Source organism: Anolis sagrei, chromosome 4, assembly GCF_037176765.1.
Source record: "Anolis sagrei isolate rAnoSag1 chromosome 4, rAnoSag1.mat, whole genome shotgun sequence".
Classification (NCBI taxonomy): Eukaryota; Metazoa; Chordata; class Lepidosauria; order Squamata; family Dactyloidae; genus Anolis; species Anolis sagrei.
Genome location: NC_090024.1, coordinates 9,575,059 through 9,601,654, shown reverse-complemented (window position 1 = coordinate 9,601,654; position 26,596 = coordinate 9,575,059).

The following is a 26,596-nucleotide window of genomic DNA, read 5'->3' as shown; positions in this document are numbered from 1 at the left end:
ACATTCAAAGCACCCCCAACAGATGGCTATTCAGCATCTGCTTCAAAGCCTCCAGAGAAGGAGCCTCCACCAAATTCTGAGTCAGAGAGTTCCACTGCTGAACAGCTTTCACAATAAGGAAGTCCTTTCTCAGGTTCAGGTGGCATCTCATTTCCTGTAGTTTGAAACCATTGTTCCATGTCTTAGTCTCCAGGGCAGAAGAAAAAAAGCTTGCTCCCTCCTCACTATGACTTTCCCATACATATATACATGGCCATCATGTCTCCTCTCAGCCTTCTCTTCTGAAGGCTAAACATGCCCAGCTCTTTGAGATGCTCCTCATAGGGTTTGTTCTCCCTTGAACCTTTGAGTTGCCCTCCTCTGGTCACATTCCAGCTTGTCAATATCTCACTTGAATTGTGGTGCCCAGAATTGGACACAATATTCCAGGTGTGGTCTAACCAAGGCAGAATAGAGCATGGGGAGCATTACTTCCCTAGACCTAGACACTATGCTCCTATTGATGCAGGCCAAAATCCCATTGGCTTTTTTGCTGCCACATCACATTGTTGGCTCATGTTTAACTTGTTCCTCATGAGGATCCAAGATCTTTTCCACACAAACTGCTGTCAGTCCAGGCATCCCCCATTGCGTCTCTTTGCATTTCATTTTTTCTGCCAAGTGGAGTGTCTTGCATTCGTCCCTGTTGAATTTCATTTTGTTAGTTTTGTACAATTAGTAGATTATGAAGTAAACATGAGTTAAAAGTGTGATGTGGCAGGTTAAAAAGTCAATGAGATTTTAGGCTGCATCAATAGTGTATCATGTTGAGATCGAGGGAATTCATAAACCACACTATTCTTTATTGGTCAGACCTCACCTGGAATAACCTTGTGCCCAGTTCTGGGCATCAACATTCAAGAAGGATATTGACATACTGGATCACATCCAGAGAAGGATGACCAAAATGGTAAAAAGTAGGCCTGGGTAACAACGGAAAAATTTGTTTCTAAAATCGATTCGTTTTTTGGGGGTTTTTGCGTTTCGTTATTTAAAATAATTACAAAATTTTCCTTTTAAAAAGTTCGATATTTACGAAATTTCGTAAATGTGAAAAAAATTACAAAACATTAACGAATCGATTTCCGAAACAATAACGAATCGATTCGTTAATGGCGGACGTGACTGCGAAATACGCTAAAAAACCTCCAAAACCTTCTGAAGCTTCCCTCTCCCTCTGTTGTTGACTGTTGGTGTGATATTATAATTTTTTTTCACTAATTAAACAAAAAACTTGCCCCAGACATGTGGAAATAATAACGAAACGACCTCAGAACAATAACGAAACGAATACAATAACGAAATACGAAGCATTTACAAAACGTGTTTAAAAATTCGTTTTTTTAAAAAATTGCTCCAGAATGGTTCGTTATCGCTTCGTAATCAACAAAATTAACGAATTATTAACGAATTACGAATTAACGAAACGAAACCGCCCAGCCCTAGTAAAAAGGTCTAGAAGCCAAGTCCCATGAGGAGTTGGGAATGTTTATCTTGAAGAAGAGAAGGCTGAGAGGAGGCATGAGAGCCATGTTTAAATATCTGAAAGGAAGTCACATTGAAGAGGGAGCAAGTTTGTTTCTTCTGTTTTAGAGACTAGGACACAGAGCAATGGAATTAAATTGCAGGAAAGGATATTCTACCTATTGACAGTAGAATAAGCTGCTTTGGAGTGTGCTGTGGTCTTTTTCTCTGGAGGTATTTAAGCAGAGGCTAGATGACCAGTTGTTGGAAGTGCTTGGATTTTGTTGGACTAGGCCTCTTCCAACTTGACAATTCTATGAATATATGACTGGCTGTGAATTTGCTGGTCAGTGTAGACTTATTCTAAAACCATCAAAATCATTAACAAAGGGGGAAATGACCTTTACTCATTATACACCTGGAAAATATTTACAAATATTTGATTGGTCAAGCTGATATATGCCATCTCTGTAGGTTTTGGGGAAAGTGCAAAAAAGCTACAGAAGATCTGTAGTCTACTGGAAATATTGCTTACTGCTGCTTCCTTTTCACACATTCTGTTTTCGGTGGCTTCGTCAGCATTGCTTCAATTTTTTTAGTTTAGCCCTGCAGACTTTTAATAAAACCCAAGGCTGCTTTGTAAAACTAAAAAAAGGGTTCCCAAAAGACTGTGTACCATGCCAACATGTATTCCTCGGATTCTAACTTCTAACTAGGGAGAATTTATCAATATTATTTTTCTGACTCGGTAAAAGAGCAGGTGACAAACAGCTTTGGGCATGCAAGGTAGAGGTTGTTCCAGGAGGACCTGGGATGCACAAGGGCACATTATCGCTGAGTGGGCACTGCTTGATTCCAGGACAGCATTGCATTTTGTAAAAATGCACCTGCGTTTCAAGACAAATGTGCTCATGGAAGCACCTGCTTTCTCCCTGACATCTTTTGCTCTTCATATTCTGTTTGAACAGCACTCTGCAAAATGCCTTCTCTCAACACATCCACAACAGCAAAAGACATAAGGAGTTCAAAGCAAGTTGTTTGGTGTCTTTCAAAGACATCCACTGTCAAAAGATCCATTTTGATTAGCAAAAATGAGCTCCCCTTCTAATCATTCACACCAGTCTTATTTCCCATTTAAATGCCATGCATTGTTGTCCTAAATCCTGTTTCAAGGCCCAACTTCCTTTAATCACTTGGATTTACTTATGCGTTGACTGAAGAGATCTACTGAAATTGAGATTATCCAACTAATTATGCTACGCACATAAAAGCTCTAGGGGTCTATGGGGCAATTGATGCACTTTAGGCTTGGACACCATTTCACTAACTACAACCGTTTATTAAGAAAACTATGTACAAAGGGGAAAGGGGCATTTCCCAAAGGAGCAGTAGAAAAGGAACTATAAAATAACTGCAGTCCATATACAGAAGAGCAGTAGTCTTATAGTGTCTTGATGTATTGTTTATTGCTTGTTGTTTAATATTGCTTTAATTGTTTTTAATTTGCTTTAGGTGTTGTATTGTTATGTTGTGTTTTGAGGCCTTGGCCTTTGTAAGCCACTTTGAGTCCTTCGGGAGATGCTAGTGGAGTACAAATAAAGATAATAATAATAATAATAATAATAATAATAATAATAATAATAATATCATGGCAAAATACATGAGCAGCTCAAAATCACAGGCATAAATCCATGAGCATGAGAACAAGAACTTTGTCCAAGTCAAACCCTTCCAGGAACAAAGGCAAAAACAGGAAACTTGAATTATGAACTTGAGAGCTGAGACAGGAACCCACACCTTATGGCAACGTTGTCTCCTCTGAGAGACACCAAGTAAACACCACTTAATTTAAGCCCAAGCCCAGCCAAGAAGCCATGAGTTCATGCCTCACACATCTGGGATTCAAGGACTTCTCACGTAGTCTCTCCAAACACCTAATTAATCTACCTTTCACTTCCTCCATGAGGAGACCTAATCTGATATCTCTGGAAAACTCCCCATCAGCTGAAGGCCGATTCCCAAGAGAATTGACCTTACACCTGTTGCTAAGGAATGAACATCAGAATCCAAAACATCCTCTTTCTCATCTTCAACTGCCTGCAATTTTCTGATCTAAGGCCTGCAATTCTTCCTGATCACACACAGACTCCTCAGTTTGAAACCCATCATCCCCCCTCATCCTCTGAGAAATCCCCAGACCTTTCTAAGTCCCAACAATAATTCCTGCTGCCCCCAACTAGTTCACTTCCCTGCCATGCAGAGACATACAATCAAAGCATCTTAAACCCATAGCCACCCAGCCTCTGCTAAAAAATCTCTGGAGAAGGACACTCCACTGGATTCTCAGGCAGCAGTAGATTCCACTACTGAATGAATAGCTCTAACTATGAGGAAGTTATTTCTGATGTTTAGTTAAGATCTCTCGCAATTTGAATCTATGGCTCCATTGTGTCCTTATTTCTAAAGCAGCCAAAAACAAGCTTGCCCCTTCCTCATATAGGCCCTGAGTCTAGGTTTATTGGGAAATGTTTCTAAGATCAAAACATCAGTTGTCAAAGAGAAGGGTGGGAAAAATTTCTCTCTTACTTTTTGTGAAAGGTGCTGGATGAGAGACTGTGAAGGTACCAATGGAACTGTGAAATAGCATTTGGTTTATTGGGAGCAAAAGGCATTTTCAACCTTGATGGACTCAATCATCTGCTCAGCTTGTTCATTCAGGCTGCATAGCATCTGTAGATAAAGCTATTTGTATTGTTTATGAACCACAAAAAGATGAGATCTGTTTTTTCCTATTCCTTTGTGAGAAATGTGTGCACTGCATTGTTTTGGTACATTTAGTAAAATGACATGTAATATTGTGTTATGTTAGAGGTTTATTCTATAGAAAAAATTTGATTTGGCCCATATCCTATTGATGTCTTATGCATGTGTTGTTGTTTATTTATTCAGTCATTTCTGACTCTTTGTGACCTCCTGGACCAGCCCATGCCAGAGCTCCTTGTTGGGTGTCACTACCCCCAGCTCCTTCAAGGTCAAGCTAGTCACTTCAAGAATACCATCCATCCACCTTGCCCTTGTTCAGCCCCTCTTCCTTTTTCCTTCCATTTTCCCCAGCATCACTGTCTTCTCTAAGCTTTCCTGTCTTCTCATGATGTGGCCAAAGCACTTTATCTTTGCCTCTAATATCCTTCCCTCCAGTGAGCAGTCATAGAATCATAGAATCATAGAATCATAGAATCATAGAATCATAGAATCATAGAATCATAGAATCATAGAATCATAGAATCATAGAATCATAGAATCATAGAATCAAAGAGTTGGAAGAGACCTCATGGGCCATCCAGTCCAACCCCATTCTGCCAAGAACCAGGAATATCGCATTCAAATCACCCCTGACAGATGGCCATCCAGCTACTGTTCAAAAGCTTTCAAAGAAGGAGCCTCCACCACACTCCGGGGCAGAGAGTTACACTACTGAACGGCTCTCACAGTCAGGAAGTTCTTCCTCATGTTCAGATGGAATCTCCTCTCTTGTAGTTTGAAGCCATTGTTCCGCGTCCTAGTCTCCAAGGAAGCAGAAAACAAGCTTGCTCCCTCCTCTCTGTGACTTCCTCTCACATATTTAGACATGGCTATCATATCTCCTCTCAGCCTTCTCTTCTTCAGGCTAAACATGCCCAGCTCCTTAAGCCGCTCCTCATAGGGGTTGTTCTCCAGACCCTTGATCATTTTAGTTGCCCTCCTTTGGACACATTCCAGCTTGTCAATATCTCTCTTCAATTGTGGTGCCCAGAATTGGACACAATATTCCAGGTGTGGTCTAACCAGCGCAGAATAGAGGGTAGCATTACTTCCCTGGACCTAGACACTATGCTCCTCTTAATGCAGGCTAAAATCCCATTGGCCTTTTTTGCCGCCACATCATTGCCGCCACATCAATCACACTATATTTCCTGAAGTATGGACTGGTTGGATCTTCTCGTTGTCCAAGGCATTCTCAGAATTTTCCTCCAGCACCCAGTTCAGAAATATCTATCTTCCTTCGCTCAGCTTTCCTTATGGTCTAACTTTCACATCAATAGGTTAATACAGGGAATACCATTGCTTTAACTATGCGAATCTTCATTGCCAGTGTGTTATGTTCCCTTACACAGCAATCAGACATTTTTTTGTCAAATGAAGAATGCCTATACTGAGTTAAATGTTGCAAAGTGAGTCTGAACATATGCTATCATTGTGAATATACATGCATCTGGGTACACATGTGCATTTGTGAAAACAGCAACATTAAGCACCTACCATCACTATTTATTTGAATTAATCCTATACCACTTTACAGGGTGGTAAATGAGGTTCACCCACAAATCTCAGCCATGGATTTTATCATGTGAGGATCCACAATGCACGAGTAAGCCAAATTTTCACTTTTCAAGTGTGAGCATTGTGAAACTAGATGGTAGTGCAATTCCTAGTGACATGTAGAAAAATCAGACAGCAGAAACACTACTTGGAAGCCTACCCATACCATCTTACCACACAGGCAAATGTTCCCAGAAATAAAAGATACCAGGAAAATAAGTAGAGATATTTTGCAAATTGTTAGTCTTATAACAATCATTGCTTGAAGTCTGAGCTGCCCAGGAACATTATATTTAGGTTGTTGCCTTCAAGGTAATGAATACTGGGTTGCCTGTTTTGCCATGCTCTTTTTCCTTCTTGATGCACTCACTTTGTAGCTGTTCCATATTAATTCTGAAATAGTGTTAGTGGTGCAGCCAATGGTTTCCGGTAAATGACCCAACTCCAAATGCATTAACTCAAGCAGAAACTACCGCCTGTTGTCTTCTTGGACCCACTGCTTTCTAAAAGATTTACCGATAGTGTACACTTTCCTGATGCATTAAGTGAAACATTGGCTGTCTTTCCGCTCTATGTAGAAGCTTCCAAAACATCATATGATCACCTCTTAAACAGGATTAAACACCTGCAATTTGCACTCAGAATAAGGCAGTGCAGTAAAAATGCATTCCTGTTATCAGAACTGCAGAATGCTCCATCTTTTTTTTCTTCCCATTTCCACTTCTTCACAAAATTCACCTGTCTTAGTAATGATGAGCACAAAACACCAAATGGCCTTTGAAAACTACAGAGGATCCCCACAAAACATATGAAAACACACAAAAGTTCCCCAAGCAGCCTTCCAAACTCCTTTCAGTTCCCAATGCCTGGGGCAAAAATATTGCAGGTATCACAACATCTCCTTTTCCATTTTCTTCTGACTTCTAGATTTCCATATCTATCAATCTCTCTATTTAAAAGTCAAAGTATGTACGTTTGTCTGCCTGTCTGTATGATAGGGGCAGTTGCTAGGTGAAGTGGCCCTCTGTGATGTCATTGTGAAAGAAAGGGAACATGTGAGAGCGGGAGGAAGGAAGAGAGGAAAGATATGAGACAAAGTGAGGTGGGCCCACTCAGAGTTGGAGAAAAGAGGAAGGAAATAAAGAGGGAAAAGAAGCTAAGGAAAGGAAGAAAGAGAAAGGAAGGAAGGAAGGAAGGAAGGAAGGAAGGAAAGATATGAGACAAAGTGAGGTGGGCCCACTCAGAGTTGGAGAAAAGAGGAAGGAAATAAAGAGGGAAAAGAAGCTAAGGAAAGGAAGAAAGAGAAAGGAAGGAAGGAAGGAAGGAAAGATATGAGACAAAGTGAGGTGGGCCCACTCAGAGTTGGAGAAAAGAGGAAGGAAATAAAGAGGGAAAAGAAGCTAAGGAAAGGAAGAAAGAGAAAGGAAGGAAGGAAGGAAGGAAGGAAGGAAAGATATGAGACAAAGTGAGGTGGGCCCACTCAGAGTTGGAGAAAAGAGGAAGGAAATAAAGAGGGAAAAGAAGCTAAGGAAAGGAAGAAAGAGAAAGGAAGGAAGGAAGGAAGGAAGGAAAGATATGAGACAAAGTGAGGTGGGCCCACTCAGAGTTGGAGAAAAGAGGAAGGAAATAAAGAGGGAAAAGAAGCTAAGGAAAGGAAGAAAGAGAAAGGAAGGAAGGAAGGAAGGAAAGATATGAGACAAAGTGAGGTGGGCCTACTCAGAGTTGGAGAAAAGAGGAAGGAAATAAAGAGGGAAAAGAAGCTAAGGAAAGGAAGAAAGAGAAAGGAAGGAAGGAAGGAAGGAAGGAAGGAAGGAAGGAAGGAAGGAAAGATATGAGACAAAGTGAGGTGGGCCCACTCAGAGTTGGAGAAAAGAGGAAGGAAATAAAGAGGGAAAAGAAGCTAAGGAAAGGAAGAAAGAGAAAGGAAGGAAGGAAGGAAGGAAGGAAGGAAGGAAGGAAAGATATGAGACAAAGTGAGGTGGGCCCACTCAGAGTTGGAGAAAAGAGGAAGGAAATAAAGAGGGAAAAGAAGCTAAGGAAAGGAAGAAAGAGAAAGGAAGGAAGGAAGGAAGGAAAGATATGAGACAAAGTGAGGTGGGCCCACTCAGAGTTGGAGAAAAGAGGAAGGAAATAAAGAGGGAAAAGAAGCTAAGGAAAGGAAGAAAGAGAAAGGAAGGAAGGAAGGAAGGAAGGAAGGAAGGAAGGAAGGAAAGATATGAGACAAAGTGAGGTGGGCCCACTCAGAGTTGGAGAAAAGAGGAAGGAAATAAAGAGGGAAAAGAAGCTAAGGAAAGGAAGAAAGAGAAAGGAAGGAAGGAAGGAAGGAAGGAAGGAAGGAAAGATATGAGACAAAGTGAGGTGGGCCCACTCAGAGTTGGAGAAAAGAGGAAGGAAATAAAGAGGGAAAAGAAGCTAAGGAAAGGAAGAAAGAGAAAGGAAGGAAGGAAGGAAGGAAAGATATGAGACAAAGTGAGGTGGGCCTACTCAGAGTTGGAGAAAAGAGGAAGGAAATAAAGAGGGAAAAGAAGCTAAGGAAAGGAAGAAAGAGAAAGGAAGGAAGGAAGGAAGGAAGGAAGGAAGGAAGGAAAGATATGAGACAAAGTGAGGTGGGCCCACTCAGAGTTGGAGAAAAGAGGAAGGAAATAAAGAGGGAAAAGAAGCTAAGGAAAGGAAGAAAGAGAAAGGAAGGAAGGAAGGAAAGATATGAGACAAAGTGAGGTGGGCCCACTCAGAGTTGGAGAAAAGAGGAAGGAAATAAAGAGGGAAAAGAAGCTAAGGAAAGGAAGAAAGAGAAAGGAAGGAAGGAAGGAAGGAAGGAAGGAAGGAAAGATATGAGACAAAGTGAGGTGGGCCTACTCAGAGTTGGAGAAAAGAGGAAGGAAATAAAGAGGGAAAAGAAGCTAAGGAAAGGAAGAAAGAGAAAGGAAGGAAGGAAGGAAAGATATGAGACAAAGTGAGGTGGTCCCACTCAGAGTTGGAGAAAAGAGGAAGGAAATAAAGAGGGGAAAGAAGCTAAGGAAAGGAAGAAAGAGGAAGGAAGGAAGGAAGGAAAGATATGAGACAAAGTGAGGTGGGCCCACTCAGAGTTGGAGAAAAGAGGAAGGAAATAAAGAGGGAAAAGAAGCTAAGGAAAGGAAGAAAGAGAAAGGAAGGAAGGAAGGAAGGAAGGAAAGATATGAGACAAAGTGAGGTGGGCCCACTCAGAGTTGGAGAAAAGAGGAAGGAAATAAAGAGGGAAAAGAAGCTAAGGAAAGGAAGAAAGAGAAAGGAAGGAAGGAAGGAAGGAAGGAAGGAAAGATATGAGACAAAGTGAGGTGGGCCCACTCAGAGTTGGAGAAAAGAGGAAGGAAATAAAGAGGGGAAAGAAGCTAAGGAAAGGAAGAAAGAGAAAGGAAGGAAGGAAGGAAGGAAAGAAAGATATGAGACAAAGTGAGGTGGGCCTACTCAGAGTTGGAGAAGGGAAGAAGGAAATAAAGAGGGGAAAGAACTAAGGAAAGGAAAGGAAGAAAGAGAAAGAAAGAAAGAAAGAAAAGTCCCCCCATTATTACTATTATAAAGGAGAAGGAGAGTGGGAGGGAGAAAGAAAAAGGAGGGAATGAAGGAAAAGAAATGAAAGGGGGAAAGTTATGAGGGGAGGGAAGGAAGGAAGGAAGGAAGGAAGGAAGGAAGGAAGGAAGGAAGGAAGGAAGAGAAGGGGATGAAAGGAGGAGTCCTAGTGGCAATCGTGGGTAATGTATTATCAAAGGATTTCATGGCTGGAATCACTGGGTCGTCGTGAGTTTTCCGGGCTGTATGACCATGTTCCAGAAGCATTCTCTCCTGACATTTTCCCCATATCTATGGCAGGCATCCTCAGAGGTTGTGAGGTCTGTTGGAAACTAGGCAAGTTGGGTTTATATATCTGTGTAATGTCCAGGGTGGGAGAAAGAACTCTTGTCTGCTTGAGGCAAGTGTGAATGTTGCAATTGGTTCACTTGGTTAGCATTGAAAAATTCTAATATCAGGACGATAAACAAAGTAAACACTCAGAAAACCAGACAGGAAAGAATCAGGAACAGCTAAAACTTCCCAACAAAGGATTTCCCCAGGCAGGAAGAAACCAGGCTTTGAAGCTGCAAGGCCATTTAGTGCTAATCAAGCAAGCCAGTTGCAACACACACACTTGCTTCAGTCCAGAGTTCTTTATCCTACCCTGGAGATATATAAACCCCACCTGTCTAGTTCCCAACAGACCTGACAACCTCTGGGGATACCTGCCATAGATGTGGGTGAAATGTCAGGAGATAATGCTTCTGGAACATAGCCATACAGCCTGGAAAACTCACGGCAACTCAATGGTGGGTAACTTATAATTTCAGCCATAATTGGAGGGTTTATTAAAAAATGATAATTGTGTAATTTCCAACTCTTTCCCCCTCCCTTTGTTTTTTCTCCGAGCTACAAATGTTCCTTACTGCAGACTCACCATGTAGGATAATTGGTTCTATCAATAATTAATAACTGCCAAGCATATATAACAGCTGTAACAAATGCAACATTTCCATATACAAATACAACTTTTTAAAAAACTCCACAGAGATCTGCAGATCCTTTGACAAATATTTGAGTTCAGCTTCACATCCTTTGAGGGTTTTACCATCTGATCATAAAAGCATCATTTGCCTTAATTAGATTTGCTTTCATTTAAGTTGCGAAAGTCTTGCCATTCACCTTAATTTGTTTAACTCCCTTTAGTTCCTGTAACTTGATTAATTTCTCTTCAGGTGATCGATGCCAGGACACACCGAGTCTTGAGTCTTCACATACTCCCCAACATTGCTGAGATGAAAACCATGAGACATGCGGCCAAATAACATCAGAATGAGGTCAAGATGTCAAAAGTTATTAAGGAGGAAGAACACAAAATACGAGAGACTGCAGCAGTTTGCTTTTGCCTTAGCTTAATGGGAAGCTCCAAATTTTGCTCCTGTAAGTGGATGTATATTTGGGGCAAACCTTGATCCATTTCATGTCCTGGCTTTCGATGGGGGAGCCTCCTGAAATTGAGAATGTAGATATATGTTTGTGCCCTGGGATGCTTCCCAGATTTCGCCTCCTGTCATTTTAGGCATTTAAGCTGTTTTACTAGGACGCGGAACAATGGCTTCAAACTACAAGAGAGGAGATTCCATCTGAACATGAGGAAGAACGTCCTGACTGTGAGAGCCGTTCAGCAGTGGAACTCTCTGCCCCGGAGTGTGGTGGAGGCTCCTTCTTTGGAAGCTTTTAGACAGAGGCTGGATGGCCATCTGTCAGGGGTGATTTGAATGCAATATTCCTGCTTCTTGGCAGGGGGTTGGACTGGATGGCCCATGAGGTCTCTTCCAATGCTTTGATTCTATGATTCTATGCTCTAGAGGAGAGGTGCCCAGCTGCAGGCAGGTGCATGCTTTAATGACGTTTCACTTACCTGTTTCTTACTTTAGAGGAGGCACTTGGCTGCAGGCAGGTGTGTGTGCTTTCTGGGCTTGCACACCACACACACACTCTTTCCAAGGCAAGGAGGCAAGTTCTGTTTCTTTGCTCTAGAGGAAGTGCTCATCTGCAGGCAGGCGCAAACACTTTTTCCAAGGCAAGGAGACAAGTTTTGTTTCTCTATTCTAGAGGAGGCACTCAGCTGCAGGCAGGTACGTGGGCTTTCTGGGCCTGCATGCAACACACATGCACTCTTTCCAAAGCAAGGAGGCTGCTCACAAAATGCCGGTGAGGAGCTGGGATCGGCTTCCACTTGCTTTCTTGTTGAACTGATTTTCATACCAAGAGGGGCCTTCCCATTACATGATCATAGAATCATAAAATCATAAAATCAAAGAGCTGGAAGAAACCTCATGGGCCATCCAGTCCAACCCTCTGCCAAGAAGCAGGAATATTGCATTCAAACCACTCCTGACAGATGGCCATCCAGCCTCTGTTTAAAAGCTTCCAAAGAAGGAGCCTCCACCACACTCCGGGGCAGAGAGTTCCACTGCTGAATGGCTCTCACAGTCAGGAAGTTCTTCCTCATGTTCAGATGGAATCTCCTTTCTTGTAGTTTGAAGCCATTGTTCCTTGTACTAATCTCCATGGAAGCAGTAAACAAGCTTGCTCCCTCCTCCCTGTGGCTTCCTCTCATATATTTATATATGGCTATCATATCTCCTCTCATCCTTCTCTTCTTCAGGCTAAATATGCCCAGCTCATTAAGCCGCTCCTCATAGGGCTTGTTCTCCAGACCCTTGATCATTTTAGTCGCCCTCCTCTGGACACATTCCAGTTTGTCAATATCTCTCTTGAATTGTGGTGCCCAGAATTGGACACAATATTCCAGGTGTGGTCTAACCAAAGTGTGGTCTAACTGATCCCAAAAGTAATGAAAAAACGGATGAGCTGAAGAAAACAGTTCCCCACACAACCCTAGTAAGCAGTTGGATCACTCCTAAGGTGGAATTGGCTGCAAGTTTTTGCACAGTCACCCAATGTTTCCAAGGCTTGGATGGCCTGGGGACATGAGACAGCATGTCCTGAGGACATAGGATGGCACTTACTGTTTCCACCATTCTTCTTGCCGCAGCAGACTTAGAACATGACATTGCCTGCAGTAATGGGAAAGGGAGGAGCAAGAGGAAGGGGCGATTCCTCCTCTCCCCACTCCTTTGTTTACCTGTCACCCAGGCTGACATCACTACAGGTGATGAGTAACCAGCAGGACTCATATTGCACCTGAAGACAAAAAGGAGAATTGGGATGGTAGTGATGTCTCCACAGTGGCTGGGGGGGGGGGGGGGGGAGGTCTACTGTCTAAGCCAACCTTGATCCAAAACAAGCTATTCCATGCTGTATCGACTCCAGGATAAGAGATGATTGTATATCTGCCCTATGACAGTCCCTGTCAAATCAGAACAAATGGAGCTTTCAATTAAAGTTCTTTTAAACACAATACTATTTTTAATCATTGTTATGATTTCTCAGGGCCTCATCACACTAGAAAAAACATCCACTTAAAATCCAGTTTCTGCTTCCTGCAGAATTCTGGAGTTTGTAGGGAGGAGGCTTTAAAAGGATTTTAGGTGGATTTTTTCTCTAGTGACCTTGTAAAACTACAGCAACTCTGATGATTCCATATCATCAAGCCATGTCAGTTCAAATGGTTTCAAACTGCATGGATACAGTGCAGATGTACCCAAAGTTGTCATTCCTTACAAGGGTTCCATAAGATACATAATTCCCCATGGTAAGCATTATGCTTTTCAACCGTCATGCAATTAATCTCGTTGTTAGCCCTAAGACTGATCCATTTACTACAGCAGATGCATCTAATCAGGGGATTTACTTGTATGTACTCATATATAAGTCAACCTCATGTACAGGTAGAGGGCAGGTTTGCAAGCAAAAATTAGAGATTTTCAAATGAGTTGAAAATATGTTGGGGATCATTCTTCAGAGATAGGAAAGGTCCAGTGCTGCCTTAGGGGATCATCCATCCATGGCTACTACCACGGCCATATTATCCCAGAATGGACTAAGATCTCACATTTCAACACTCTACTCACAGAAGGGAATATGCCCTTTTAGAATTAGTTAAAATACGGTATTTAGTTTGACCCCTGCATAAATTTGACCCAGTTTTTTGCAACTGATATTTTTGACTAACATTTCTAGGTTTCTATAAAAGTAAATGTTGACATCTTGAGATGTATGCCTCACAACTCAGATGAAAGGTCTTGGCTTTTCTTGGCTACAAGAGCTGGGGAGAAATACAACTGTTAGTATATAATAATAATAATATGCTCTATTTATCTTCTGCACTATCTCTGCGAGGGGATTCAGGGCCGATTAGAGTACAGACATACGGCAAATATTCAATGCCGTTATACAATTAACAAAGACGGACAGTACAGAAACAGAGGTAAAGGCTTCTCATCTTTTTCCATCTCTGGCATCCGGAGGCTGTGCTTGACTCCAGCCATGGGAGGGGGCTGCTGTCATTAAACCACCAGCTGCAGAAAATTTTACTGATTAAAAGTTCGACAGTTCAAGATTCAATTGGGAGAGTGTCCAAAGACAACAAAGCTCCTCGGCATAGAAGATGGAATGACATCTTCTATGCTGATGATCTTTGTTGTCTTTAGATGCTTTCCTGATTGAATCGCCAACATGTCCACATGGGTGCCTTTGTATTGCCTCCCCACCTAAGCAGTACCTATTTATCTACTTACAATACTGTTTTTGAACTGCTAGATGAGCAGAAGCTGGACTGATGGTTAGGAGCTCACCCCAACTTGGGCTTGAACTGTCAACCTTTTGATCAGCAACATTTTCTGCAAGTGGTGGTTTAATCCACTGTGCTAAAGCCAGGCCCAGGGGCGGCTCAATCCATTACGCAAAGTAAGCATTTGCAGTATAGTTGCTTTTGCCCAGGGCCGCTCTTGGGGGAAAATAGACCTTGACATATGTGAGTTGTAGTTACTGGGATGTATAGTTCACCTACAATCAAAGAGCATTCTGAACTCCACCAATTATGGAATTGAACCAAATATGGCACACAGAACTCCCATGACAAACAGAAAATATATATCAGTGATTGGTTGTGGGGGGGGGGGGGGGGGTGCCAAAATACTGTTTGCTTACCATTGAAAATTACCTAGGCCCGCCTCTGGCCAGGCCCATATATGGAACCAAGAGGACTCTGTCCTTGGTTTACATTTGGATTATGTCTGCTCTAAGGATGAAATGCTGAGGAGTGACTTCAGTGTCCTCCATGTGCAATTTAGTTTGCTTACTAAATCAACACAAGCTGTTCTCTTTGCTGTTCTCTTGTCTCACTGCATGGAGCTCTTCCAGGTGGTTCACTATAGGAAAGGTTATACAAAGTGATTTCTGTGTGCATTCTGTTAAGAAGGCACATGTATAATCTTCTTAATGGCTGGAAAAAGATGCATCCATTTAACTTTCTCCCATTTTCAGTTGTGCTGACACATTTGTGAAGAAGTCTGTCAATGTTAGAACCAATGTTTGGTTCTCACAGAATGGAAACCCAAACAATTCTCGTCTATTTATCCTGGATGAAGTACAGCTATTCCTAGAATGGGACTAGCTGCACTTCATTATTGGATGAAGTCCTTGGAGCATTCAAACCACATAATGAAAACATTGTGATTTCTCTCTAACTGCCATAGGATGGAACCATGTCAATTAAAGTGGAGTAATATAGATGAGTACTCGTTTCCAAAATGTTTGGGACCAGAAATGCTTTGGATTACAGATCTTTTCAGATCTAGGAAATGGAACCCAAAGTCTAAAGGTGAAATTAATGTATGTTTCATATATACCTAATAATAATAATAATAATAATAATAACAACAACTCTGGTTGCTTCTGGTTTTCATAGTTTTCTTAGATCTACAGAGACATTCGCTGGAACACCCCAGCAAGCGAGAGTCCAAAAGTGGCAGGCCCAAACCCAGCACCTCAATTCATGGGTGATACCAGATGAGAGACTCCCCCCTGGGCACTCAGAAGACTGGGCGACTTGGAAGGCGCTGAACAGATTGCGCTCTGGCACCACGAGATGCAGAGCCAATCTTAAGAAATGGGGCTACAGGGTGGAATCCTCGGCATGCGAGTGTGGAGAAGAACAAACCACTGACCACCTGCTGCAATGCACCCTGAGCCCTGCCACATGCACGATGGAGGACCTTCTTGTGGCAACCCCAGAGGCACTCCAAGTGGCCAGATACTGGTCAAAGGACATTTAACCAAATACCAAATTTACAAAATCTGTGTGGTTTTTTTTCTTTCTTTTTCTTTCTTTTTCTTTTTAATCTCTGTGTTTGTTTTGCTCTGTTAGAATTGTAATACAATGGTTGCTGATGACACGATAAATAAATAAATAAATAACAACAGCAGCAGCAGCAGCAGCAATATTATCTATTTATATCCTGTCCCCTCTCCAAACAGGACTTGGGGTGGCCTACAGAAAATAAAACACAGTACAAAAACCTAAGCAAAAATAAAAACATAATACATAAATGGCAATCTCAAACATAACACTAACATAGTACAAAACAACATGAATTAATTTTTGCTGGATTTAAAACATACTGTCCAATGTCCAGCAGAGGCAAAAACAGTTCAAGGACCTCACTACCTCTGAGGATGCTTGCCATAGATGAAGGTGAAACATCAGGAGATAATGCCTCTAAAACATGGCCATATACCCCGAAAAACCTACAACAACCCAAAGTCTGTGTACATTGAATCCGAAGACAGTAAGGGTGTCACTATCTCAACCACTATCCCAAAATTTTGGAGTATTTTGAATTTTCGATAATGGATGCTCAATCTATATTGTAGACTCCTTCTTTCCTATTTATTATTAAAACCCAATAACATTTTACAAAGCTTTTGAATTCCGATTTAATATTGTTTTAGAATCTATTTGTTAGTTTACTTTACATTATATTGCATTTTTGTAGTCAATCAGCATAATTTGTTTTTCAAATGTATATTATGATTTTATTATTCCCTTTCTCTCTCCTTGCATATGTATACCCATGTATTTTAGATTGTATGACTCTGACAGGACCCACTGCATTTAGTTGTAAAGTGCCATGCCGCTTAATGGCACCATATAAATATATGACAATGGCAACAACACATTAGCTTTATAATTCTTTTGTGTGCATGGGCTCCATGTTGTACCTGTCAACATTAAAGCTAAGAAGGCTTTTTTTAAAGCTCAAATCAGCACCGTCCACAACCCTCATGGAACACACAGGGATCCAAAGTCAGACTTTTAAAAGCTAAGCCCTTCAATCCAATTAACAATTCTCCTTGAGGCAAGTTGCATGTTCAAATCCAAGATGGTTTTAAGACATCAAAAAGTTAAGAACTGAGGGATGGAAATGAACAAAGCAGGGCCTGGTTATCTAAGAGGCATTTTGTGCAGTTTAAGTCACCTGCAAATTTATGGTGATCCCATGAATCTCATAGGATTTTCTTAGGCAAGGAATATCTATCTAGAGGTGGTTTGGCCAGTTTCTTCTTCTGAAATATTGTCTTCAGCACCAGATATTTGCTGGTGGTCTCTCCTCCAAGTACTAAACCTGCTTAGCTTCCAGGATCAGCCAGATTTGGGCCCATGAGAGTTTGTTCCTATGCAAATGTTTCCATGCACATACTACGCTCTTTGTACCCTTGTTCTATTTTCTAAAACAAGGGAGATGATACATCAAACAATTCGTTCTTTGAGATGATGCTATAGTTATGTTGATTGAGTCTTGAAAGAACAACTAAAAATTTTGGTTCTTTATTACATTGTAAGCTTTGGGTAAAATCAAATGAGCAGCTTTTGTATTTGACTGTCAAACTGTTGGGATTGTCCTGTTCTTTTTGAATTGTTTTCTTACCTGTAACAACTATAATTCTGGTTGTCAAGAGGCTAGATGATGTTTGTGGAGTGTAAATATGCACTCATTTAATTGGATGGTGATTACCTTCCAGCTCCCTTCTGCTGAATACTGATATTCTTCAACCAATTGTACTTGTAGTTGCTAGTGTGTCCAGATGCCCCACCCACAGCCAAGCAAAGCTTAAGATGCGGGAGGGCATTTTGAATTACCCCACGAAAGAGGCAGACTTGGTTTGGGCCAGCTTGTTTGCTGGCCCATGCATGTGAGGGGGCGGAGCATCAAGTTAGAGAGATGGGCCGAAACTATCAAAATGAAGTTCAACAGTGACAAATGCAAGATACTCCACTTTGACAGGAAAAACGAAATGCAAAGATACAGAATGGGTGACGCCTGGCTCGAGAGCAGTACGTGTGAAAAAGATCTTGGAGTCCTCGTGGACAACAAGTTAAACATGAGCCAACAATGTGATGTGGTGGCAAAAAAAGCCAATGGGATTTTGGCCTGCATCAATAGGAGCATAGTGTCTAGATCTAGGGAAGTAATGCTACCCCTCTATTCCACTTTGGTTAGACCACATCTGGAATATTGTGTGCAATTCTGGGCACCACAATTCAAGAGAGATATTGACAAGCTGGAATGTGTCCAGAGGAGGGCAACTAAAATGATCAAGGGTCTGGAGAACAAGCCCTATGAGGAGCGGCTTAAGGAGCTGGGCATGTTTAGCCTGAAGAAGAGAAGGCTGAGAGGAGATATGATAGCCATGTATAAATATGTGAGAGGAAGCCAGGGAGGAGGGAGCAAGCTTGTTTTCTGCTTCCTTGGAGACTAGGACGCAGAACAATGGCTTCAAACTACAAGATAGGAGATTCCATCTGAACACGAGGAAGAACTTCCTGACTGTGAGAGCCGTTCAGCAGTGGAACTCTCTGCCCCGGAGTGTGGTGGAGGCTCCTTCTTTGGAAGCTTTTAAACAGAGGCTGGATGGCCATCTGTCAGGGGTGATTTGAATGCAACATTCCTGCTTCTTGGCAGAATGTGGTTGGACTGGATGGCCCAGGAGGTCTCTTCCAACTCTTTGATTCTATGATTCTATGAGGCTGCTCTGTTCCTCTCTTTCAGTTTCCTTTGGATGGCGTGACCCTCCCTCCCTCCCTATGGACAGTGTGAGTATAGACCGGTCGCATGTGGTAGGAATTTTTTTCCCCCAAGTTTGCATTGGGGGTTTTTTCGCCTACCCCATACTGTTTCAGATGGGTGTGGTAATTGGCTTTTGGGTGGTGTCATTTAAATAGGTTTCCTTGAGTATTAATAAGTTTCCATGGCATGTTAAAGGTGAAATGGTTATGGTAGGCACCGTGGCACCCCCGCCTCAGGGGGTGAAGGGTTTATTTATTTATCGTGTTATCAGCAACCATACCATTGTGTTACAATTCTAACAGAACAAAACAAGCACACAGATTAAAAAGAAAAAGAAAAAGAACACACAGATTTTGCAAACTTGGTAGTTGGTTAAATGTCCTTTGACCAGTATCTGGCCACTTGGAGTGCCTCTGGTGTTGCCGCAAGAAGGTCCTCCATTGTGCATGTGGAAGGGCTCAGGTTGCATTGCAGCAGGTGGTCTGTGGTTTGTTCTTCTCCACACTCGCATGCCAAGGATTCCACCCTGTAGCCCCATTTCTTAAGATTGGCTCTGCATCTCGTGGTGCCAGAGCGCAGTCTGTTCAGCGCCTTCCAAATCACCCAGTCTTCTGTGTGCCCAGGGGGGAGACTCTCATCTGGTATCACCCATAGATTGAGGTGCTGGGTTTGGGCCTGCCACTTTTGGACTCTTGCTTGCTGGGGTGTTCCAGCAAGTGTCTCTGTAGATCTAAGAAAACTATGTCTTGATTTAAGTCGTTGACGGGGGACATGAGAGAAGCCTCCTCGCAGGATTGCAAGACATCCGGGCGTTCCCTGGGCAACGTCTTCGTAGACGGCCGATTCTCTCGATCCAGAAGCAACCAGAGACGACGTGCAGCATGCAAACAAGAAAGCAAAACAACCAACGGCCCTTTTCAGGACCAACCACGACAATCATCTCAATCAACATCGAAGGCATGTCAGCTGCCAAAGAACAACTGCTCTATGAACTGTGCTGAGATAAGAAATGTGACGTGCTGTGTGTCCAAGAAACACACAGGGATGAACGACAGAAACGACCCAAAGTTCCAGGAATGATCCTAGTAGCGGAAAGACCACATGCGCAGTATGGAAGTGCTGTCTTTGTCAAACCAGGCCTCCAAGTCAGCAGTGCCCACAATACTGAAGAAAACAATATCGAGGTTATAACAGTAGAGCTTAATAACATCACCATCACCTCTGTGTACAAGCCTCCAAATGAAGAGTTCTGCTTCTCCTCTCCCGAGAGGTGAAGGGTGGACTCCCACAAAAGTCCCCATAAGTTTTCATAAAATAGGAGCTACCCTTGGGGCTGGATTGAGAGTTCTCACTCTTGAAAAACTCTGAGGCCTGGGAGGGAGCACCCTCAAGATGGCCTTCCAACTATGATCGGCCGAGAGGTGCAGACAAAGAATTTTGCTTGGCCCTCGGGATCCTTGGTGCACGCTTGTCCTTGGAGGTGGTCAGAGGAAGTGACACCTGGCCCAGGGACTAGGCTCACTAGGTGGCCATTCAGCCATGAGTTATATGTTGCATTTTTACAGATTTTCCTTCTACAGCTTGTTACAAGTTATTTCAATAAATAGGTCCTTTAGATCCATTTTCTTGTGTCTGACTCTTTATTTCATTGTGGGAGTTCAAAAGTTCTCCCTTGTGTAGTGGGAAAGGCAGCGCAACTGTTTCTGCCATTCTATTCAATCAAGTGATACATTGAAGGCACTAATAAATAATTATGTACTATCCAAGAATGTTCAACTGCATGGTTAGAACTTTGTTAGTACCAATTAGTAAGCTTGTGTGTGGATCCATTTTAGCCATTTTCCTTTGGCCAATCCAACTTCTTCAGCTCTAACAGTCTGGATCTGGATGTATTTTTGACTGTGGTCCAATAAATGGCCATCCAGCTGCATGCCCATTTTTGGCAGGCACACGAAAATGGGGGGCTACCGGTATCTGGCCAGCCGAAACAGATTGAGGTTCAGCCGGAATGCACAAACCTACTAATTAGCGAGCCTCCTCCATCATCAATATGACTTCCTTTCAAATATTTAAACACAACTATAAATTCCCTTGTTGCCAACTAAACATACACAGCTCCATAAACCACTCCTTATAGGGCTTGGCTTCCAGTCCTTTGATCATTTTGGTAGCCCTCTTTATATTTTTGTTTTTTTGTTTGTTGATAACTGCCTTCAGATCAGCTTCAACTTATGGCAACTCTATGAACAGTTCTGCTTGTCTTGTAGACCCAAGCCCATGGCTTACAGAATCATAGAATCAAAGAGTTGGGAGAGACCTCATGGGCCATCCAGTCCAACCCCCTGCCAAGAAGCAGGAATACTGCATTCAAAGCACCCCTGACAGATGGCCATCCAGCATCTGTTTAAAAACTTAAATAGAAGGAGCCTCTACCACGCTCCGGGGCAGAGAGTTCCACTGCTGAACGGCTCTCACAGTCAGAAGGTTCTTCCTCATGTTCAGATGGAATCTCCTCTCTTGTAGTTTGAAGCCATTGTTCCATTGTATCCTAGTCTCCAGGGTAGCAGAAAACAAGCTTGCTCCCTCCTCCCTGTGGCTTCCTCTCACATATTTATACATGGCTATCATATCTCCTCTCAGCCTTCTCTTCTTCAGGCTAAACATGCCCAGCTCCTTAAGCCGCTCATAGGACTTGTTCTCCAGACCCTTGATCATTTTAGTCGCCCTCCTCTGGACACATTCCAGCTTGTCAATATCTCTCTTGAATTGTGGTGCCCAGAATTGGACACAATATTCCAGATGTGGTCTTCCTTCTATCTATCTGGAATGTAGCCTTCCTCCTTTCCTTCTATCTTACCACACCTTTTTATCATTTCTAATAAGTAATGACTTCCCATGATATGTCCAAAGTATGACGGTCTCAAATTACTCATTTTAGTTTCTAGGGATAGTTCAGGCTTCTAGGACCCAATTATTTGTCTTTTTAGCACTCCATTGTATCCGTACAATTCTTCTCCAGCACCACATCTCAAATGAATTGGTTTTCTTCTTTTCAGTTAGTTTCACAGTTCTGCTTTCACAACCATACAAAAGAGGCAGGAACTATGCTACCACAAACTGAATACGTAAATTTCACTACGCTCAGAAAGGTACATCTGCTTGTGTAGGAAACTTCTCATGTGTATGACACCGATGGGATTCCAGCCTCTGTTTGAGATTTGGGAGAAGCTTTGCAAAAGAAAAGCAGGGTAAGAATTGCTTAAAAAAAAGATTTCACACTGCATGTCATCAAAGGAACTTGTTTTCTAAAGTCAGACCATTGGTCCATCTGGCCCATCAGCATTGACACTCTCTGACAACAGCTCTCCAGGGATTTATGCAAAAGGCATTTCTATCCATTGCTATGTGACCCTTCTCCCTTCTGTTTCTCCACTCAGAAATGGCAGAGTTGGAACCTATGACCTCTTGCATGCAATGCATGTTTTCTATCTGAGATTGTGAAGAAGACCTATCACACAATTGCTCATTCTCAGTATATAATTGTCTGTCTCTACAGGTATTTCAGATGGCCTGTTGAAAGTTTTCACTTCTCCCTGAGAAGAAAACATATCCGGAGAAGCAATGAAGTTGTTATGAAGTTCGTTGATGTTATGAAGTTCTCAGAATGTCTTCCAATTTATCTCTGAGCACAATTGCAGAGTTTTTTTCCCCTTTGTGGCACAAACTATACACAAAGAGCAAGCATAGCAGGCAGAATTGCTCGATCAGAAAGATGCAGACAACCCATTCAATGCTTCGAAGTTTTGAATGAGCTCAGTGGGTTAGGCGTAGGAGGCATTGTATCACAGTGAATCCTCTCTTTTCTTCAGGGCTATTACCAGAGAGTACCACCAAGAGACTTCTGCTCAGCTCCATGACAATTACATTGTGTGGTTCAACAAGATTCAATATTGCCCCCTATGTTGCATAACAACTATATGGCGCCACTGAGAGGTATTATCTGGGGATCTGAAATACAGTGTCATCAATACATAGATGACATCCAACTCAATCTCTCTTTTGAGGTTGTACAAGTGCTGAGCCGTTGCCTGAAGTCAGGGTTAGTCTGGCTGAAGGCCAAAAACCCACAGTTAAATCCTGAGAAGATTGCAATGATAATTCTCACATTCCAAGCATATTTTTGATTGGGTAGTATTCCTATAGAAAGAGGTGATACATAGTTTGGAAGCACTTCTCAGTTCAAGGTTATTGTTTTAAGACCCAGTAGACTCAAAAACAAGCATTTATAAACAGTTAAAAGTTGGTTCACAGCTATGAGCCTTCCTGTTATTGTTCATTTGTCTAGTAGTTTCCGACTCTTTGTGACCTCATGGACGAGCCCATGCCAGAGCTCCCTGTTGGCCGTCACCTCCCCCAGCTCCTTTATAGTCAAGCCAGTCCCTTCAAGGATGCCATCCATCCATCTTGCTCTTGGTTGGCCACTCTTCCTTTTTCCTTCCATTTTTCCCAGTATCATTGTCTTCTCTAGGCTTTCCTGTCTCCTCATGATGTGGCCAAAGTACTTCAACTTTGTCTCTAATATCCTTCCCTCCAGTGAGCAGCCAGGCTTTATTTCCTGAATTATGGACTGGTTGGATCTTCTCGCAGTCTAAGGCACTCTCAGAACTTTCCTCTATAACACCACAGTTCAAAAGCATCTATCTTCCTTTGCTCAGTCTTCCTTACGGTCCAGCTCTCACATCCGTAGGTGACTATGGGGAATACCATTGCTTTAACTATGCAGATCTTCATTGCCAGTGTGATGTCTCTACTCTTTACTATTTTATCGAGATGAACCTTCCTAGAGCAGCATAATCCAGCCATAATTGCCCATGCTCTGACAGCTTCCCAATTGGAGTTTTGCAATAATTATGATGATGGTGGATTGTTTTATATGGCAATATCTGGAATCCTCAGCCAGAATGGCCATGGATTCTGGGAGTTTTAGTGCAAAATATAATTTCTTTAAATTCTTAGAATCGCAGAATGATAGAGTTGGGAAGAGGCCACAAGGGCCATTTAGTCCAACCTTGAACTGCATCAAAACCTCAAGATTCAATTTCACTTCCATGATTGTTGCTGTATCGCATTATCCCCATCCTGGGAGACGGCAGTGGGCATAATGTGGTCTATGGACTGCAGGCAGTGTCTGGACTAAATTTTTGTGCAACCCCAAAGCCCACCATGACTTTTTAAAGTATTGGTATCATTTTGGGGCAACCTTTGCCCCCAAATCACTAAGAACCCCCGTCCCCCAACAAATAAAAGACATGAAAATATCCCGTCCCTCCCCATGCATCCCAGAACCTTGTGTTAAACACAGAATACTTCTGTGTTCCTCCACAGTTCCTTTCAAAATGGCAGTAGGAGTGATAGAACATCATTTCCTCTCATAATTTTGAGAGGGTCTGCAGAAGAAAACAGAGGTATATGAGTCTGTTGAGAAAGAGTGTTCTACAATAGGGGAAAAATCCTCTTCCATTATCTACCCTGTGTTCCAATTAATTTTGAACTAAAACAGAACTTCTGAATGGATTGTCCTTCACAGTTGAGATCTCCTATAATGGCATCCTAAATATTCCAGAGTGGATATGCCCACCTCAAAACCCCTGGCACTGTACCCACTTCTCTCATTCCACTTCTCTCCTTAGACTATTTGGAATGATCCAGAGAAGACTGATTTATTTCTCCATCTTCCTGACACTGGGCTGAAAGAAAGGAAAAGGGCTATAAAACAAGTTCTGGAGAATGATGCCATCCTCTATAAAATACCGAACCTGCCACTCGACCCAAGTGCACTGGAAACAAAAATATTGGTCTTTCTGGATTGAGATGATATTTCTTTCTCCTCATTGTCATGAATGTGAGCCCTCAGATAATGACCTTAACCCTGCATCACCACATTATTCACTCTGAATGTGAGCAGAAAGTGCCATTTTGGTCTGCTGTCTGTACTGCTCACGAGACCTAAATTACACTGCCAACATAGATGGATGTCTAAAGAGTCTTCTATGGAAATTGATTCCCCTGTTTGGAATTATTTTGTGTGTGTAGTTATTTTTTTTCCTGGTGGGAGCATCTCTAGCCTTAGTAATAATTGGAAATCATTTTTCTTCTTTCTTTCCAACACAATAGACCAAATAGCTGCTTGACTAGAAGCAAAGAGAAAAGGGTGACACCCGATTAATTCAGGGGAGAACGCCAAGCTAAGGTCACTTTTGGATAGCAATACCATTCAGAAATTGGGTATTGATCATTTCTGAGAGTCAACTGTACTACAGACTTTATCAGAATAACCTACTATTCCACTACAGTTGTATTATCATCAATAGTCGATACATAATGCATTGAGCACCCTCGATATTGCACCTCTCTTTATTGGCATGATTGTTCCAGTTTGCTAGTATGTGATGCCACAATTGTACTTCTGCACAACTTCATAATTGTACTTTTGTTTTTAAAAAAAGTGAAATATAATTATAAAAACTAAAAGGAAAACAGTAAGGTTGACAGTAGGGCAGGGGAAAGGTGGAGAAGAGGAGGTTCCCACTCCTTGACTGCTAGCATACCATACCAGAACTTTATCACTTTGAGTCTCCTTGTGGAGAGAAAAAGCAAGGTATAAATAAACATAAACACAACAACAACAACAACAACAACAACAACAACAATGCTGGCATACCAGCACAAAAGTGGAAAGGACCCATCATATCTAAGTAGGAAAGGGATACATTGCAGGATTGAGAGCTATCACATGGTGGGAAAGACAGGCAGACTGGCAATGGGATGCATCACACAATAGGGACAAGCACCATAAGTCAACTTCAAAGCATATAACTATAAGAATTACCATGGATCTGCAGCCTCATTGTGTTTAGCAGCTTGTAGCTTTGCGATATGTCAGAGCTTCTTAGTAAGAAGTTGGAATGTGTCCAGAGAAGGACAACCAGAATGACCAAAGGTCTAGAAACCATGAATCCCCCTGAGAAGCATCTTAGGAAGCTGCAGCTTGGAAAAGAGAAGGTTAGGAGAGGACATGAGAAGCATGTTTAAATATTTGAAATACTGAGGGGGGAGCCGGCCTGTTGCTTTTGAGACTAGAACATGGAGCAATAAATTCAAAGAACAGAAAAAGAGTTTCCACCTAAACATTAGGAAGAACTCCCTGGTGGTAAGAAGTGTTTAGCATTGGAAGATGCTGCTTGGGGGTTTGGTCTCCTCTGGAGGTTTTGAAGCAGAGACTGTATGGTCATTTTCCCACAGTGCTTTGAATGGCATAATGTGGGTGAACTGGGATGGCCCTTGTAGTCTCTTCCAACTAGGATCCTATGACTTTAAGATACAAGCCATGGGAACTGGTGACTGATGTCAACAGGGTGGCAGATTCATTCAGATTTTAATCTAAAAATTAAAAGGTCTGTTGAAGTCAGTGGTTCTCAACCTGTGGGCCACGGGAGAATGAAAATCCAGTCTGTGAACCTCCTTCCTCTTTATTTTATTTTATTTTATTTTATTTCTGCTCTTTTCCGCAGAGCTGACCAGCCCCACCCCTTTTGCTACTAATGTTGAAGTGTGGTCCCTGGTCAAAGTTGGCCCTGGTCAAAATGGGTCCTGGTCAAAGTGATCCCTGGTCAAAGTGGTCCCTTGTCAATGTGGGCCCTGGTCAAAGTGGTCCCTTGTCAAAATGGTTGTGGTCAAAGTGATCCCTGGTCAAAGTGGTCCCTTGTCAAAGTGGGTCCTGGTCAATGTGGGTCCTGGTCAAAGTGGGTCCTGGTCAAAGTAGGTCCTGGTCAAAGTGGGCCCTGGTCAATGTGGGCCCTGGTCAAAGTGGGTCCTGGTCAAAGTGATCCCTGGTCAAAGTGGTCCCTTGTCAATGTGGGCCCTGGTCAAAGTGGTCCCTTGTCAAAGTGGTCCTGGTCAAAGTGGTCCTGGTCAAAGTGATCCCTTGTCAAAGTGGTCCCTTGTCAAAGTGGGCCCTGGTCAAAGTGGATCCTGGTCAATGTGGGCCCTGGTCAAAGTGGGTCCTGGTCAAAGTGGGTCCTGGTCAAAGTGGATCCTGGTCAAAGTGGGCCCTGGTCAAAATGGCTCATGTTCAAGTGGTCCCTGGTCAAACTGGGCCCTGGTCAAAG